This window comes from Thunnus maccoyii, chromosome 15 (genome assembly GCF_910596095.1).
Source record: "Thunnus maccoyii chromosome 15, fThuMac1.1, whole genome shotgun sequence".
In the NCBI taxonomy this organism is placed as follows: Eukaryota; Metazoa; Chordata; class Actinopteri; order Scombriformes; family Scombridae; genus Thunnus; species Thunnus maccoyii.
This window is the reverse complement of record NC_056547.1, coordinates 11,030,813-11,050,984: the sequence shown is the minus strand read 5'-3', so window position 1 is coordinate 11,050,984 and position 20,172 is coordinate 11,030,813. Positions and strand designations below refer to the sequence as shown.

Sequence of the window (20,172 nt, the reverse complement as noted above, 5' to 3'; positions counted from 1 at the left end):
CGGATCTAAAAGCGTAGGTGCGACTGTGGAACATAGTTACAGCAGAGGAAAAGTCAGTGGGAGACGAAATGTTTGAAGTAATACCGTTAAATGCCAGGTGGATACCGCTATGGAAGGTGAAGTAGGAGTACTGTTTAATATAAAACGATAGTAGCAACATAGTGACGCTGATAATACAGGGTTTGCAGTGATGTAAATGCTAGAAATTGCCCTTGTAGCTTTTGTGGCGTGCAGGCTTCATTTACTCGAGTCTCCCATTTCATTTTCACAGCGGGGTTAAGTGTTACAATTAGCTTTATTATTCTCAACAGTCGAACTCGGGTCACATTCTCTGTCTCATCTGTCTCCACTCTCCTTTGGCCCTTTCTCCTTCTCTCCCTCTCCCTGTTGCCATAGCCCTGGATTACTCAGCCCTATGTTAATAAGATGATTAATGTCATGTAAGAGGAGTATTTTTTTTTTCTCCCAAAATGGTTTTAATTGTCTTCTGCTCAAAATGCTTTTCGGTATTAAAGGAGAGCTTTTTTTATGAGACCAAAGTGTTGGCTACATGGCCTAGTCATTCTTGGGTGGATTAAACCTTTTTCACTTTTGACATGTAAGGAAAAGTACAGGTGTAATTAATAATATTAATTGCAGCTGAACTGAGACGTTATTTTATTAGGTTGTTAGTTCCACCTGGACTTTTCCTGCCATGACAATTTAAAATATAAACCGTGAAAAAGGTTTATTACAGCATAATTCTGGCTGATAACAACTTGGATTTTATTTTCATAGCTTTTGGCCATTCTTTATGGCAGTAATCTTAAATTTTACAAGTTAAAAGTAGTGCTGCTGAGATCTGGAACATGGTCACATTGCTACAAAAAATGTCTGATATGGCAATAAAATATGACAAACAGTAAACAATCCAACAGTTAAAACCAGATGATCTAAACCATTTTTTTGGAGGTAAACCAAAAGCAAGCAGACTCAAAAAGTCTGCATTAATCTCTCATTGCACAAAAAAAATACGGCTAGTAGAGTAGGTCAAACTTGAACCAGAATGTCTGTTTGGCTAATCTGATTTGTTGAAAACCTGCATGATCATCTGACTACTTTTGTTTCTTGTCCCATCAGACTTCTTTTTAGCGAGACTACTGCGTTCCCAGATTACAGCTATTAACATGGTGAGTACATTGTATTTGCATTAAGCTGGAAAAAAAAACGTTTGGTGAGTACAGTGTTTGCATAACCAATAGAACCAATGGCATGACGTAAAATGATCAAAAATTATGTACTGTGTAGCACTGATTTAACTGTTGTATGCCCAAGGTGGAGGCAATAAAACCAGATATATCCAGAAGTATTTGAACACATGTTGGGTAAATGCTTGTCATCATATGCATCTTCATCAGACTGATCCCTTACCTCTGATGTAGGTCTGTACTGGTTTTGGTGTTAATGAGCCACACTGATTTGCTCTCACACTAAATGACAGTGATTATCTCTGGCCTGGGGTCACATTTCAGTACCATGTGTCTGTCATTAGGGACATTTCTGGAGGTTAGACAGTGTCCAGGTTTTTGTGGAGCCGTGAGCGCAGCCAAAGCAAACTAACTCTATCTAATTTGGGGGCAATCCGAGCTGGTAATGTCAGGTTGTATCACGGCGCTCTTCCGAGGGAGAATATTCACATTGACACACTGCAGGGGAGACGGAGAGCAACAGGACTTCACTTAAGCTGAGCGCTATTATTTTCTTGTCTCTCAACGTTGGACTAAGTCGCCCAGCCCTTTTTGAGAGCATCAGTGTTCAAGCCAGAGAATTAAGAGACCAGACCACAGGGACACCAGTGGAGAGGAAACAAGATGATGTCATGACATGGCAGTGATGGAGGGTGATGTTGGTTTGGTGGTTCACAACCCTGCTCTGGTCTCATGGGAATTGTTCCACCATTTATTCAAGGGTTATACTTTTTTTTTTTTTTCCATACTTGAATAACTTGATAGGAAATTCCTCTGGGGACAGGACACAAAGACACAATCAGCGTGTCTTGAGAGTAACAAAATTTGATTTGAAACACAGAAAAGCACATTTCAAAACTTTTTTGCTCGTTTCGTTCCAGATTAAGATATGCCCCAAGCCATAACTTCCTCTCTAATCCCATTTAATGTGGAACTTCAACAAGATGACATACCAAAAGCTGTTTCATGCTGGTATCTTGATTTAACTGTCACTCTTACACACAAATATTTTTTTTTGTGCCAGAATACAGTAACACAATCTGCCCCAACTGTACCGATGACACATAAGCCCCGTCTATCTATAGGTTGTTATGGAAAAATTTGGCTCCAAGATTTAAGTTATCGTTTAAAATCCAAGAAACGCTTTCATGTCTTCTCTGCGAAATGCCCGTTTTTATAATGCTCTGTCGGAGCCAGGCTTAATCCTTCACTGCTAGCTTTGGACCCAAACACTTTGTGACATAAAAGCCTTTCAATTACCCCGTAAAATGCACTTCTTTAAACATGAAACAGAGTCACACACTCTTGACTTAGGAAAGCATTAGGCCTCTCAATAGAGATGAATTAAATGGTATCATTTCATCCCACTTAAAGGGCCGATCTCTGTTTCTTGGAGCTTACAGCTAAAATTACATCATGGGACTGTTAGCAATTACTTGATTTATATCAGAGCTTGGCAACTTTTAAACTGACTGAAAATAGCTTTAGTGAGGTCTTTGAGAGCAGTCCATGGGAAAACATCACTTACTGTATGTGCAGGCTGTATGCTCCGCTCTGAGACAATGGCATTTGTTGTCACGAGAGTGCTGTTTTTAACAGGAGTTTTATGTGTTTTGTCTGCCTGTGGTTGACTTTAATTTATTGAAAAGTGCTTCAATATTGTCATAAAATGCCTTCAAACAGTAAGAGTTTTAAATAGATGTCACTGTTTGTTTTGATTTTCTTGTATTTTTTTTTCTTACGACACACTGAGATCTCTCCTGTTGCTCTCAGCTTCTCTTCTCAGCCTTCTCAGCTCTCAGTTTGTTACTTCAGAACCACTAATTAATGTCAGATACTAATTTGATATCGCTCTCTATGATAAGACAGTCCAAGAGAGCAGACTTGATTCCCAAATTTAAAACACTGCAGGTATAATTTGATGAGCTACATTCCTGACTGACTTCTGATTTAATCAAGACTTGCAAACATCTTTTCTTTTCCAGTTCAATTTAAAAAGCCAAACATTGTCATCATCATTCACCAGCAGCTGTGCAAAGGCAGGACAGATGCCTCCTACACCCTTTCCCAGTTAGCAGTTGGGAACCATCCATGTCAATTATAATCTACCACAACAGTTGGCTGAGTGTTATTCATGATATTAAGGTAAGCACAAGCATGAGCACATATACAGGATTAAACTAATTTGTGATCATCAGCCCGTTCTTGAATAAATATCACAGCTGTGTTCCTCCACATCTGAACCATTGATCCTCACCCCTGCATGCAGTCCCCTTACCTCCCAGCAGAGGCCGCTGTGGCCAAGCGCCTTCATAAGACCTTTGACATCAGTCCACATCTCTGTCTGGCTCACCGGTGACCTCAGGGTGATTGCAAATTGGCAAACACACACACACGCTCAGAGTAACAGAAACACCTTGTAATGCTTTATCTCAGCCCTGCAGTACATGACAGTTTGGTGAAGCTCATAATGTTTGTTGTTTTTGTAGAATGTTGGTTCAAAGTCCATTATCATTTTCAAGGTTGTAGATTGTAGTACTGCTATGGAAATATTCCATAACATATCCTTGGAAGATTTCTCCTGCTTCCAGGTGAAATAACTTCATAACAAAGTAAAAAAAAAAAGTCATGACAACAATTAATTTCGTCAGAAATGAATCCCCAACTATTTTGATAATCGATTAACCTTTTTGAGCTATTTTTTAGAGAAGAAATGCCAAAATTCTCTGGTTCCAGCTTCTTAAATGTGAGTATTTTTTGGTTTCTTTAGTCCTCTGTGATAGTAACCCTGTTATAATTGGGTTGTGGACTGTTGGTTAGGACAAAAGAAGACATTTGAGGTTGCATCTTGGGCTTTGGGAAACAGTGATCAACATTTTTCACCATTTTCTGACATTTTATAGACCAAACAACTGATCAATTATTAAGAAAATAATTGATAGGTTGATTGATAATGAAAATAATCATTAATTTCAACCCTAATGACAAAGAAGAAAGAAAGGATATACATAAAGACACTTAATTGCACTCACAGCAGCTATTCCTCTGGCATGATTCATACTAAAAAGACTTTGGAAGCTTTTACACAGAATGAAGAGTAAGAATGATTACAGTAACTAGTAACTCTTCCATTGTACATACTGTAATTGAATGTGAGTATTGTATTAAAATATGCTTGTAAAAAAAATGAACTGTCTTTGAATTTATGCACATCAGGATTTTAACACTACAAACTTTGGCTTCAAAACGAACCATGGAGTTAAATCAACAACTGTAACAGTCTCAAAAAACCCTTTGAGCTTTACTAAAGTGGTATGAATGCATGGCTATTACACTCTATCATAAGGTTTTTCTGTGATTTATTGAATTTACTGCTTGCTTTGGAGTGGTTTTGTATACAGACTTCTGTTATATATATACTGAGTAACTGGCTCTGTGCTTTGTAAAGGCGAGTGCATTGTGGTTATGACTGCAACACAATAGTGCCAGTGTTCTTTGATAAAAGCTGAGCCTCTTGGGTAACATCTTCTGTTGCTGCTAGTTGAATGTTACTCTGAAGAGGCAGAAGGCAGCGTTTGCTCGCACTCACTATAATAATCTCTCTCTTTCTCGTTCCGTCCTCGCAGTACATTTCACTCTACTGTGTGAAGACCTGCAAAAAAAAAAAAACACTCCAGTGAACAAAAACAATAAACAGTAATTTACACAGGTACAGTAGCTCACCGTTCACAGAGCAGCTATAGGCAGAAGATGGATGTACTGACCGATAGAAGCTGAGAGGCCGTGTGTCTTATCTCCCCTCTGAACACAACTAATGTCCCGTAAGGAAGCAGGTGTGTTGTGAGAGGAGGCGGATCAGGAGTGAAAGGGATAGGTAAAGCTTAATGGATCAGAAATGGTGGCCAGGAAATCAATCTCCCTCCTAGCCTCTCTCCTCAGATTGTTTTTGAATCCGTGTTTTTGTTTTCTGTGTGAAAATGACAAGCCTGGGCGCCTCAATGAGTCATATCTATCGCTCCATCCAACCAATAAACAGCCTGGCAAATATCACAACCATTTGTCTTTGAAATTATATCGTATCCAAACTGAGTTTCACGCTTGTTTGTTTTGTCTTTTTTTTTTCCGTGAGGCAGGGAGAAACAGCAACAGACCTGGATGCAAAATCCTGTAACAACCTGCTGATCCACTGAAATGGAGCAACGTTAATGATTAAGGCAACCAGTCTTTGTAGATAAACACCAAAGCCGTTGTTTACCGCGGCAGGCAGAGAAGCAAAACATTTGTCGAGTCTGGGAATGTAGAAGAAAAAGAGCGTATAGTCAAGTCTCTGAAGTTTGCAAGACCGCTCCTAACCGCATTGTCTTTGTTGGTAATGGGCTTGAAGCTGCAGCCTGTTTTGTTACACACAGTGAAGTCAGGCAATGTGAAATAAAGAACAACATGTAAATAACAAAGGAGGTTGAACAGCTGAGAAATATTTTAAGAATTTGTGGGATAATATTTCCCTTTAAAAACTAATTAACATTATGCAAAGTGTTTACAGTCAGCCAGCAATATATTGTGTTCAGTTAGCAGGAGTAACCATAAACTATTATTATACTTGCCTATACACACACATGCAAAAACACACACACAATAATGTTTCATCCATGGATGGATCATCCAATCTTGTAGACATGTTTTAACAATATGTGTAGTACAGAAGATGAAGTTGTAAACAAGGAGTATCATATCAAAGTAAAATGGCTGTATCAGAGAGAATTTGTACAATGCTCTATCACAATGATGAAATCAGTGTGAAATCACACAAAAAAAGCAGCAGTTGGCATTTCAACAGCAAATCTTCTACAGACAGACCAGACAGACTTATTTGTTATGTCAATGTTTTTGTCAGCCATCTATGTAGGGAGCCAATTTGGGTAACTCTCGTATCTCTTTCTCCTGCCCGTTCTGTTGAAGTGTCGCTCCCTCACCAGATGCCATGTCCCAAGCTCACTCTCTTAACATCTGCCGCGGAGCTGGACGGTTACGTGTTGTCACACAGAACACTCAGACCGACATCAACACATGTCGATAACGCTAAGATGTCCTCTCCTGAAGCGTCATAACCACTCACCACATCTTAAACGCCATCCACAAAACATAGATGTAATTAAAAGCGGCAGTCACACATACTCCTCGGCTGCAAGAATAAAGAAAGAAAAACAGCAAAGGAAAATTAATGACCGCAACAGACACATTCTTGAAGTGTCAGGGGTTAAAAAGAGCCCTTTGGGTTGAGTGCACATGCTTCCAATTAGGTCTCAAATAGGCAAGAGGAAACAGTTGATTTAGGAATATTACTGAAGAATGACTTTAATTAGCCGGGAGACTAAGGGGCCCTAAATGTAGCTACCACTGTCAGTGCCAAACAAGGCCAGACAGCATTAATCAGCAGGATCAACAGGGTCTGACTAGGGCTGAACTCATTGAAAACAAGAGGTCTAGGGGTGATATTTGTTTATCACCGTCCCCCTGATGAATCATATCTGTTGACAACGAGTTGAAAGAAAAATGATAAAAGTTAAGCAGATGGAAGAGGGAGGGATGTATGAAAGGAACAAAGGTTCAACGTTGCCTTGTTCCTTTTTTTCTCCGCTGCGGAGACCATGTTATTGTCAATTCCAACTGGCACAGCTGGATTGTGACTGTTGTGACTTTGAAACCATCAATAGCCTCATTTGAAAGGCAAATACAGCTGAATTGAATGTCAATATATTGCTTCACGGAAAGCCTCATCTTATTAGATTGCAAATGCTGTGACTCACTCGCTCTGAATATTTCAGCATGCAGTGTTATCGTGTTGATAATGGCAGTGTTATCGTGTTGATAATGTGGGGTAAATTAGGCTTAGCGTTTAGATTTTGTCAACCAAAACTGCATTTATTGGCTTATTAGAATCAAACAGTTTGTTTTGTGTTTGAACAGTTTCACTGAAGTACTTGGTAGTCATTTCAGATGAAGAATAGCTAATATACGGTAGGATGAGGGGAAGCTCATGAAAAATTGAGGAAGTTATGTGTTGTGTCATGACAAGTGATGCATTCGACTACAGTTATTTTAAACAAATATTTTGAATAAATGAGCAGGGGATTTCTTTGTCTTTCAAAGAGACACATTGAGGAAACACCACCTGTTTTCAGTGGTGGAGTATAACTAAGTACATTTACTCAAGTACAAGGTACTTTCCTTAAAGTCCCTCTCCGCTCAAAAATATGCTTTTCTTGTTCCTACAGTTGGAGGTTTGAGCTTTAAAGTGCAAAATGGTTTATTTGCAGAGTTGTATATTGATGTTTAAAAATCTGATTTTCAGGGGTGGACATATGAGCATGATTTGTGACATCACAAATAGTTTGGAAGCCAATTCTAGTCCAATATTCAGTTTACACAAGTGTGATGTGGAAACTTGAAGTCTCTATTGCACATACACTGAGAATGGACTTTTCAGTTAAGTAGGAGAATGAAACATATTTGCACATTCATAGATTCTTGATTTTTCATCGGGGGAGAATGTGTAGATGCCATTTTAAGGATTTTAAAGTGATAATTATACTTTTTTTGTGGAATAAACACACACATTATTGTTGAGTATTTGTATATGTCTTACATGCCTAGAGGCCCTAGAGGGAGATTTCAATTTCATGCCACATTATACTTTTACTCAACTTCATTTCAGATGGAAATATTGTACTTTTTACTCTACTGCAATTATTTAACAGCATAAATTACTTTACAAATTAAGATTTTACATACAAAACATCAAGAGCTCATGAAATATGATGCATTGTGAAAGATTAAACTGCCCAACAGTAAACTATTAAAAAAAAACAACTATTTTGATAACTGATTAATTGTCAAGTCATTTTTCAAGCAATAGTGCCAAACATTTTATGGTTCCAGCTTCTCAAATGTGAGTATTTGCTGTTTTTTGTTTTATTTGCAATTTGAAGGTGTCAGCTTGGACTCTGGGTTGTTATGACGGGCATTTCTCACTATTTCACAACAATCAAGAGATTAATGGAGAAAATGATCAGCAGGATTATCCATAAAGAAAATAATAGTTGCGGTTCTATATTAAATAGTTAAAATGGCTCCACCTTGACCTACTACAACATGTTGCTTGCGCATTCATGTGTCGATAATAATGAAATTATAAAAGTGTAACAGTCACATGGGCCCTTTTTTCCGCGTGAAGCACATTTACTTTTGAAATTTTAAGTACATCTCCTGATAATACTTACAAACTTCTACTTAATCAACGTTAACTTGAGTTTTACAGCATGGTTTTAGTACATTTACTTTACAGTAATATTTCCCTCAGTTGCAAATCAAAGCTGTCAGCCATTTGGAAAGCGCTTCACTGATTTCAGTCTCATCCTTATGCAGGTGTAATGCTAATTATCACTTTATCAATTCAGTTTTATTATGTATTGCACCAGCAGCTCCCAGAGAAGTACTTTGCTTTCAAACATGTCAGCCAAAACTAACTTTCCACACATTTATATTCAGGCGTCGACTTAACCAGGTAGAGATCTACCTAACGTGACTCAGAGTAATTATGCAGCAATTACCCAGCCGATTCAGTGGGCCAGTGGAAGAAGCAGCGTATTAAAACCATTATGGGGCTTTGACAGCTTCTCTTAATTGATTGATGCACAGCAACTAGCTGGTGATTACCATGCTGTGTGCTCACATGAATCATCTTACATGAAAAAAAAAAAATTGCTTTCAGCCACACATCACACACTAGAGAGCTGGAGCACATATCATGGGGATTCACATGTATGGGAGGGTGTTAATGAATCCACAGATGTTACAGTATTACCATCATGATATTATGTGTGTGTGTGTGTGTGTATATGTGTGTCCACGCAGGTGTGTCTTTGTGAATACACTTGTCCATTATGTATAATAACCACAGAGGTTCCTGTCAGAACATTTTGTCTTTTCGCATGACTTCACACACTGTTTTCTAAAAACCTGCAATTTTCTATGCATTTTTTAAAAGGACAGGGTTCCCATAAGACTGAAGAACAAGTGAGCTGAGAGTGAAAGATTACAGAGGCTGACCAAGCACATTTAACACTGGTAAATACATAAACATGTATGGTAGTACGGATAGTGTAGAAGGTCCTTTCTTGCTTACCTGATGTAGGGTACATACTTTCACTTATGGAAGAAGACATTATGATGGAAAAAGAAAACACTTTTTTGTAAATATTATGTAATCTGACAAAAGGTCATAGGCCTATTTTAAGTTCAAGGGCCTGTTTTTAAATGAATAGTTTGACATTTTGGGAAATAGGCCTATTTGCTTTCTTGCTTAGGGCTATAGATAAGAGGATCAAAACCACTCCCATGTATGGTCAATGTAAAGCTAGAAACAGGAGATGGTTGGTTAGCTTAGCTTACCTGTTTCCTGGATCCCCTGGAAACAGGCAGTCCTATCTGGTTCTATCCAAATGTAAAAAAAAAATTTAAAAAAAATCTGCCTACTTTGGCTGCAGCCTTATATTTAACAGACATACATAAGCATTATCTGTTTTCTTATCTAACTCTCAGCAAGGAAGTGAATAAATATATTTCCCAAAATGGCAAGCTATTATTTTAAAAGTGGGAGTATAAAATGATCACAATAAAGTGATACAGTAGTTATGATACTGCAATAAATATTCACATTTGCATAACAACAAATATAATACGTTGTGTTATTAGATATTTCCTAAAATGGTAGAGCAAATACCTGAACAATATCCCAAACCCATACATCAAAAGCCATCAGGATGCAGTTAGATACAGTGGCATACAGTAAAGAGCTGTTTCCTCTCCATTCATGTGCACTTTGTCCTACATATTTGTATATTTCTCAGAAGAAGCGGCTCCTCAGGTCTCAACCGCTTCCAGATGTGGAATGCCAGAGATAATCTATCCTTTTGGATCTCAAATGAGAAAGGGGTGTCTTGCAGAAGCTGAAGGTCCAGATCCGGCTCCCAGATTGTAGACGTCCCACACGTGCGTGTAGTAAGTAGTAGAAACGCACACGTGGGCACACACACACTTACACAAGCACATACAGTACACCCTCCAACCCTCGAGATTTGTAGTGTTTTGCTTTGACAGCATCCTTGTAGCTCGCAGTCTCTGCTGTGATTAACAGGTGAAAACTATCAGCTAATGTTGACATTTTATAAATATTTAGAGTACTGTAAACCTAGGTAGCATTTTCTGTAGTGATACTTCATGTAAGTTCAATTAAGGACTTTGACACTGAGTTGATTTTAGATATACTGTATATTGATGTTTATACGTTGATATATACAGCAAAACTAAATTAATACACACAGACAGCTTGATAAGCCAAAATCTAATTTTCTACATGAAGCACACAAATAGTCATGTGGGGACTAGCCTCCCTAATCTTGCCAATCCATCTCCTGAGTGTTCTTAGTTGCCTGTTTTTGTCAAAAAAAAAAAACCCTCATACACACACGTACTAATAACACATTCCACATGGCATTTGTACAGCAAGTCAAATTACTTCCTCATGTTTACATTTTTTTTTCCTTTAATTGTGGAAAACTCATGCATTGTACAAACACTGTCGAGATGGCAAGTAAGTATTTGGTATATATATATTTTTTTTTTTACTGTTTTATACTTTGATTACTATTTATGCATCTCATTTATCCAACAGTCTGTTTTTAACCCTTGCATTTGAAGTGGTGTTTCACTGATGGTGAACAGATGCTTTGGGAGAACAGATAGGGAACACTGGGAGCACTGAAAACTGGATATCATTTCAAAATGTGAGAACACTATCATCAACAACATACATTACAAACATGTCTGTGTGAGTGATGTGTTTGTCAGGATTGGTTGCCAATAAAACAAACATCTTACAATGAATAGCAACACAGAGGATGTATTTTTGAGTGTTAAATAAACGCTATTGACATTGGTTTTGTTTTGATTTTGAGGGGGAAATATTCTGTATAGCATTTCATTACAACAGGTCTCTAGGACCTTGTGCTGGCAGGTCTCCCACTGCCAACATAAACAACCGATCCAGGTAAGCCGGGTGCCAGGCATCACAGCAACCCAAAATGTATATGGCAACAAAACAGAGCAGAGAGTGGGCAACTCGTCATCCAATCAGAGTCAAGTTTTCCAGACTGGAAAATGTGTCCGAAACAATTATCATAGTTTAGACGGAAAAGGAATTTGGCACCAAACTGAACAAGAACTTTAGAAAAAAAAGCTTCTTCTCAAACATAAGTGAGTCGATAATTTATGTCATTACTGTATGTCTGGGTATTTTGCTGGCTGCAAAAACAAAAGACTGGCTTTGAGATACTATCCATGTTCAAATTTCCCTGGCACCACAGCAGTCATTACAATGTTTGGCATCCTTTATCGTCAAATTTTTAGACCAAAATTCACATGCATATGGGAATGCATAGAGGGGAATATCAGTCATCCAGAATTAGCCGGGCAGGAGTCATCTAAAAGCAGCCTCTAAAAAGCCTTTCAGTGGCCCAAAAAAACATCTACAGCCTCAACCAACCTTTTGTCTTTTGACGTGTGAGCCTGAATGGGACATTGAGTTATGTTATTGAAGGGTTCTCTTGTGGTAGGGAAGGCAACGTGTCAATAAGACACCAGATTGCAGATCATAAAGCATAACAAGCTCACATTTCTCCAAACAGTCTGCTGCTGCTTGAGGGGAAAATGGAAGCGTTTTGAGAGGAAAAAAAAAAAAACTCAGTATGTCAGATTCCAGACCTCGTGGCTCATTGTTGTCTCTACAGAAAGCATAGCAATATTTTGGGGGTCCTGTTGCATGGTCAACTCCAAAAACAGAGTCAAATGCCAGATACTCTGTGGGAAACTATCCAGAACAAAAGCAGAGTAGATGTTGTTTTTACGTAGCAACTTCTTTCTTCTTTTCTTTTCTCGTGTTTTTTCTTGCAGCGGTATTCTATCCCGTCATTTATTTATGGTTTTTTTCTTCCACCAGACCTGTCCCTGCTGCTGAATATTTTTCAAGCTGTCTTTCACTTTTTCACCTTCCTGTTTCCTCCCACCTTTCCTGCCACCTCTCTAAGAACCCCTATCCTCAATCGTCCCTGCGCTCTCATGTTATTTTCCTCTTTTCTCGCTCTCGCCTTATTCCTTACTCCCTCAACATGTTCTCGTCTGGTCTCATCTGATCACTTGCCCTCCTCTCTCCTCCCTCGCCTCCGTCTTCTCCTCTCACAGAGATGTGAGGAGCGCTGCCCTGGGTTCTGGCCTTGGAACAAGTGCTTGCCTTGTGAGACTCTGTTTGCTTTGCGAGGTGTTTTCTCACATAGCAGCGTTTCACAGCCTTGCCTGGTAGATCACACCTCTGTGTGTATGCCTGTGTGTTTGTGAATACTCTGCATGAACTACTCCAAGCTTGTGAATTAATTTATAGTTTGTGCGCATTCTTAACTGCATGGGCATATGTGTGTGTGCAAGCATACATCTGCAGCATGTGTGTGTGTGAGCGTATGTTTACAGTAGGCTGTTATATGTTTCAGAGTAGCCTGAGGGCAGTGTGTACCTAAAGCCTTGCTCACCGGATAACTAATGAACCAAGGCATGCCCGCCTTCCTGTTTTCTTAATCAACAAACATTTCAGGAAATTCAGCAGGTCTTAACGAGGCTTTATTAGAGAGACTAAGAGCAAAACACCCTCAATTGCTCTCAAATGAAAACCAGGAGAAAATGCTCTGGAAAATGCAGCAATAATCATATATCATGCTTTCAAAAATTGGCTCTTGTGCTAAATCAAGATGGACTTAAAAATGAGCAAAGCTATAAAAGATAAATATACATTTCAAAAGAGTTCCAGTGAATAAATATGAGGCAGACTTTTGGACCTGCTGGAAGTTGATAACGCTATTATTTAACATATTAATTCAAAAGCATCTGAGATTTTCCCATCAGTAACTCACAGACATTACAGTAAGAATTCAGTAAATCAAAAAGCTGTTTTTCATTCTGAGATACATCATCACTCACAATAATATGATGATGTGAGCATTTAGAACATGAAGCAGCAGAGCTGATGTTAAACGTGGCTTATAAAACTTGTTTAAGCATTGATATATTACTCTTTCACATACTTTGTTAGAGCCAAGCAGCAAATGGCTGCCAGAAATGTTCCATACCTAGAGAGCTCACACTGTTCCAGCTCATGTCTTGTTTTGTTTTTTCTTTTTTTCCTTTCTCTGCTTTGTACATCACGTTCAATATACTTTATGTATATCGATGTATGTAGTCAAACCATAGACTGTACAAAAATAATGGACGTAGCCACCATGATGTCACCCATTGGTTTGTGAACTCACTTTTTGAAGCCTCGAGGTTGGCATTTTGACTTGGATTTTTGGAGCTAGAGGTGATGAGAAGTGATCATATTTGGACAAGAGGGTGGGGCTGACGCTAACACTAGCACGATGCATTTACAGCCTATGATTAACTGTGATAATGCTAATTTTCGCTGGCAAAAGACAGACTTAAAACCATTAAAACAAAACATACTTACTGGAAAAAACTGAACATACAACTCATTAGAGGGTCTTTAAGTACAATTTAACACTAGAGAAGACTTTTAGGTGAACAAAATGTTTCAATTATCTTTTATGAATTGAAAACACACTGAAATAGCAACGGCTATGGCTACGCCGATACTCTGTGAATCTGGGGTTACATCATAGTTACGTTACCTAAACAACACAATCACAACCTGGCCATACCCTAAAGCTTTATCATCAAATTTAAATTAAATGAGACCATAATTTACAAAATGAACATCATGCTGTATTGAAGAAGACTTGAAACTGGTAATTGAGACCATAAACTCATCAGGAAAGTGTTTACTGAGGTAATAAATCAAATGAGAAGTAGGGTCATTTTCTCATAGACTTTCATCTAGAGTTGCCCCCTGCTGGCCATTAGAGAGAATGCAGGATTAAAGTACTTCCGCATTGGCTTCACTTTTCAGACCTGGAACTACCCACATGAGTCAAACACAGACTTAAGCTCCACATGAGCAACTGGAGAATGAGTGGCTGTTCAGGGACAAATCAGCTGAGACTGCTGTGCTCTGGCATCTTTTCTATTTTCATGATAAACCCTGAGCTTCACTTTGCATAGTGCCTCTGAACCACTAAAAATCCATTTAAGTTATCATGGATCTCTATGTCACTAAGTTAACTCATGTATAATGGATTTGCCATACAGGTACAGTATGTGTAAGGATTAATAAACACATAAAAACAGTTTATCTAACTCAATTTAGACACAGGTAACATAATTTACATCAAATTATATGACACATTTTGCTCAGTAGCATTTTCATGACACGTTTGCTAGAGGCAGCTATGTAATGTTGATTTTGTCCCTTTTGCCCACCCCTGTCCATGCTGAAAGTCATGCTGCCTATTGATTTTTATCTCAAAATGTTGACACAGGCTATTGGCCAGCAACTCAGATAAAGACATTTATATACTCTACTAACTGAAAATGCACCATTGGAAGCCACTCACTTCACCTTACCTTCATAATTCTGATGCTAAGTGTTTGTATGTATGTTTTGTGTGTGTGTGTGTCTGCACTGAGACAGTGGCCACTAAAGGCCACTGCAAAGGATCTGCCTACTACAGATATTTTTGAACAGTATGTACTAAACTTACCAAACCCCAGGTGAGACAGACCATATTAAGAAACATACAGTATATACTGTATATGTCTCGGTGAGGAAACAGAATAACACATTTCATCACTCCCAAATCGTGACAGAGAGCCAGCAAGGTTCATCTGACAAAATAGCATTCCTGTATTATGTGTGTTTATCACACCTGCCTCATCTGAGCTTGCCCGCTCAGCAGCCACCGCCTCTCCTGAGATGTCTGAGGTGATGTGTTCAGAGATGTTAGCATTCCCAGACTCAACTCAATCTCGGGACATTTAGCACAAAATGACCTGGGGGATGGGATTTCCCCAAGATCATCTCTGAGGCAGGAGCGGAAGGCAGTTTATAGCCACTATCTTGTGTGTCCAAAAAAAATCCTCTTTATCTTGGCCCAAACATCACCTGCAGAAAATGACTTCCTTTACTAAATGAAATATTGTAATTTATGATGTTAAGTTCATCTCCTCTTCGTCTGATGTTATCGCTATAGCAGCACAGAACATGGAAAAAGATGAAGACACAGACAAACACTTATGTAACTTGAATTAAAGCACCATGACCTCCCTCTCTCTTCTTTCATTCCAACAGTGAACAACTGGTTAGAACCAGACAAAGAGGCATTTCAGCTTTACAGCCAAAAATAAGAGACTACAGAGCAGAGATCACATTGCGTGTAGATGTAGTTTTTGAGCTTACACTGATACTATCCCCACAGTGGCTGCAAGATTTCACAGGATTGGCTAACAAGTGCTTATGCAACGCAAAGTACAGAAAACACAGACTTTGAGCAAGACTCTCTTGGGTTTCTCAATGAAGTCATGGTACCCTCAGAAATGTTATTTAATCTTTCTCACAGGGAAAAAAGTTTACATCATATTTTAATACGTGTGTTTTGCTGAGATACTTTAGTTTCTCAGTAAACTTATTTTCCCTTCCCCAACTAATTTTTTTATGTTTTATGTGTTATATGGGCTATGCATAAACAAATGTTCAATTTTTGCCAAAAAGGGATTAATTGACAAACAAATATCAACTACAGTATTTGAAATAGTGATGTTACTAATGTTTTAGGTCAATTAGACACCAGAGAGGTATAACTCCTAGAAGCAAACTGTCAAATGTCAATAAAAAAAAATCGAAAAGACTTATTTAGGATTTGTATGGGGTAGTGTAAATCAATATCATAAAATTAGAAAAAGTCATGAAGTATCAAGGTGATAAAACAATGTAAAGTATGTTTTTTGAGCTGTTAGAAGACCTTATTACAAGACGGTTAAGACACAAATTTTTAGTCATCTTGAAAGCAACATCTCCAGCAGGTATCTGATTCTGACTCGGAGCTGATCAACACATAGATGTTACAACCTACAGGTAGATACAGCACAAGTTCTCGTTTTAGAAACTCTTACCCACACATTTTCCTTCGCCCTTTTTTCCCACACCCTGCACCTCTGTTTTTCTGTCTCACACTCTTTCTGTCTGTCAGCTCTCTGTACCTCAAGCCTCTCTCTCTCTCTCGAACACACACACAGGCCTTTTCCTGTACTCAACTCCCCTTCCGAGCAGAGTGATGCAGCTTTGCTTTTATGAGATACCAGAGTTGGGCTTGCGGCTGGATGACTGCCCGACTTGTAGCGAGGACAGAGGAACCATTTTGTGCCCCGTTGCCTCGCTGAATCCCTTTAAAATATTCATTCATAAACTCCTGGAGCCTTTTACTCCACATCAAACACTGGACCCATAGGAGAAGCACTGAGCTGATGCATCCAGAGAGGAAAACAAAAATACAGGGTAAACAGGACCACGGGTGAAGACCAAAATTAATCTAAATATTTATGCACTAAATATACTCTGATATATTCATTGTGTTTTTAGGGAAGTTATTTGGATCCAGTGAATCAACAGGATTTGAATTTAGAAAAATATGCAAAAGCTTTTTAAACTGCTTACTAATTTTGCAGAGCAGCTGTGTTTATTTTTTGGCAATAATGTGGTGGATTCTTTTTTCAATTCTTTGGGTAAAACAGAAATAAATTTTCTAACTGTGTATCAAGAGATAAATCATTGCAATTTGTTTTGGTGATGTTCAGCTGTTGAGACATCCGCATTTTCACTATCAGGATGAGATTCCAGGAACTATTTATCCAATATTTAAGTTTGTGTGTATACTCTTCCTAAATTCTAGTAGTTACTAGCTAGCGCCAAACTAGTGTTTACTTAAAGGACCAGAGCGTGGAATTTAGTGGCATCTAGTGGTGAAATTGCAGATTGCGACCAACTGATAACCCCTTCCTCTCCCCTTCCGAGCAGGTAGGAGAACCTACAGTAGCTGCAAAACTCGCAAAAAAACGCAAAAGGCCCTCTCTAGAGCCAGTGTTTGGTTTGTTTGTCATGGGCTACTGTAGAAACATGGCAGTGCAACATGGTGGCCTCCATGGAAGAGGACCTGCTCCCTATGTAGATATAAAGGGCTCATTCTAAGGTAATGAAAACACAAGGATTCTTATTTTCAGGTGATTATACACTAATTAAAACATATTTATTAATATTATTCTCCATTTCTGCCAAGTCCGATCTGCTAGATGTTGCCAAGTTCTACACACTGCACCTTTAGTCAGGTTTCACCATTAAAACTTTTGAATTTCTTTGCTAGAAAGACTTTGATGTGTAAATCACTTGCTAGGAACTTCCACAAAGAGACGTTTTATGGGGGAGATTACTTAAGCATAACCGCCGATACAATAAACTTAACTACTAATCCTTTGTTAATGGAAGTATTACTTATGTATATATGCATACATGGAGAAATGTGTGTAGGAAATATCTGATTACGCTAACTTAGCTGAAGTTAAAAGGTCAAACATTATTGGCATAATTTTAGTAAACAGGTATGTTTTGCTATTTTTGTGAAATCATTTACATCATAAATAAGCATTGTGTCATGGTAAATGTGTCTTAATGTTCAATCTAAACTGGTTATATTCTGTATTAGCAAGCTAACATTACAGTCTTTATGTAAGAATTAGTTTGTATGGTGCAACTTGTTAATATAGTGATGTGAAAGACAAAGTTATAAGTTATAATTAAGCTAAACTTGAATCTAGAAAGAGTTGGTGCGGCTCCAGGATTTTTAACGTTAGCAGCCAGACATGTTTCATGCACTGAACTGGAGTGTTTGCAATCATTTTAGCTTCAGTGAAGCAGACAAGTTTAACTAGATGACAAGAGTCACAGCACAAACACCCCGCTGTCTTTTAAACACAGAACTGCTGTATTTAAACTTTTTTTTTCATTTTTCCATCCCATGTTTCCATTTCCATTCCATGTCTCCCCACAAATGACTCCTCTTTACAGAAGCCTCTCTGACATTTTGATTGTCATCCAAACTTACTCTGTGCTCACTTGCTGTTCAGCTGTAAGTGCATGAGTGGTAGTAGGATCTCCTCACTGATAATATAACCATTTCTGTGCTGAATGTCACAACTAATAGATCCCAACATGACAGATATATGCTTTTAATAAGAGGGACACTGGAGTATGAGAGCTGGCCAGACTCAAAGAAGAGAAAGGGAGATGGATAGGAAGTCATGAGTGATTGTGATTAAAGCGAAGCCCAAGACGAAAGGAAGAAATGCATGAGTGTAGGAGGGAAGCACAGCAGGGGGGTATTGAACCTGGCTGGTCAGTCATGGCTGTCATTCAGATCATGCAATTCCATCCAATAAACTATCATCTAAAGTGTACTCTGTATAGTAAAGGAGACGTGTACATGTTTTTGAGCAATTAAATCTAAGTGTGAGATGGCTTGTGAATCTAAAAAAAGTTTTGACTTTGCTGCTCATGTGATGGAGCCTTGTTCAGAGGTAAATGTTATGCTTTGTCATTGTATATGAGCGGAGAACGGGTTGGGGGCGGTGTAGGAAGTGGGATGCAGCTTGTGTAAAATCTCCTTTTTTAATGTTTTTTCACAGTTCGATGTTCATGAAAGCACCTTGGCCTATTTTTTATCCACAGCATCAACACAGTTTGTCACGGCAGGGGCACCAAACATGCAGGCTGCCAAAACATCCCATTCTGAATGGGGTGTTAGATTCCCTCCTTCCCCTCCCCTCCCTCACCCCTTCCTCCTTCCTCCTCCCTCCTGCAGACACCATAAATCACCCTGCATCTCTCTGAGGTTGACCTGCTGATGAACCACTCGCTTTTAAAAAAGTCATTTAAATAGCTAAAGCAGGGGCCCCACACACACATACACACACACAAGCATGCACATGCACACACCTCTGTGAGGTCAGAAGTTTAATATTTATTGATGTGTTACTACTGTACTTTTGCAGCAGCTACTTAGCGTGCAGTTGCACCAATAGAAGCGGATTAAAGTTGAAACCTGGCAACAGCAATGGCCTGCTGAAAATAAAGTAGGTTAAGTTGGACTTGGTGCACGTGTTTGTCAGCTGGCTACTGTTTGCTCAAATGCATGCGGTTCACATTTAAGTCAAAAAGTAATTTGCCATGCTTTGTTTAGGAGATGGTGTCTCTTAAAATGTTTTCATTGTGAGAAATTTGCCTGTGACTGAGTTTTTTGTTCTGGCAGATGGGGGAGATTTGGGAAGATCAGGTGGGTCGCCATCAGCGGAGAGCAAAGCAGAGACAGGAGCTGAGGAAGAAGTGAACAGTGAGTAGAAATTAGAAAAATAGACACAGTAAGAGACACATAGAGAGAAACAAACATCCAGAGAGAACAGGGGAGAAAATGAGAAGGAACAGAAAACCAGAGGAGTGAAAAAGCAGACAAAAGCGTCCTGAGGCAAGGCCTGCAGGAAATGAAGTCAACAGTCTAGAGATGAGAATGAGAAAAGCAGCTGTGGGGCCGCAGTCCTCTGCTCTCCTGGTCTGCGAGGCCTCTAAGGGCCAACTCAAGTAACACCACATAGTTAGTGAGTAAAACCAGAAAATTACACCGTAGGTGATGACAGACTGTAATTAAGAGCTGATTAGAGTGTGACTCTATCATTCCTTATGCCGCAAGTGTTATAAATTTTCAATGTAAGCTATTGAAAATCAACAGTGCCAATTTAAACGGAAAAAAGGGGAAAACAGATCCAACCGCAAGGTGTTCATCATGATTTAAATTCATTCAATGCCAACTTACTATGGAACAGGTTTTAAAATACAGGCTTATAAGAG

General features: G+C 38.8%; 1 long non-coding RNA gene and 1 other non-coding gene across 3 annotated transcripts; one reads left to right on the top strand and one right to left on the bottom strand.

Moving 5' to 3' along the window:
- The first annotated feature begins 25 nt into the window (after window positions 1-25).
- On the top strand, window positions 26-19,663 carry LOC121913748. 2 transcript variants are annotated; one of them, XR_006100371.1, is made up of 6 exons: window positions 26-116; window positions 1,120-1,169; window positions 3,212-3,371; window positions 9,274-9,353; window positions 10,136-10,286; window positions 19,580-19,663. It is a non-coding gene; the product is annotated as an uncharacterized LOC121913748 (long non-coding RNA). The 2 variants fall into 2 exon arrangements; XR_006100370.1 differs by lacking the exon at window positions 19,580-19,663 and adding an exon at window positions 11,010-11,143.
- Window positions 8,607-8,708, bottom strand: LOC121913865. Its single transcript, XR_006100395.1, has one exon. It is a non-coding gene; the product is annotated as a U6 spliceosomal RNA (small nuclear RNA).
- Window positions 19,664-20,172: the final 509 nt, after the last annotated feature.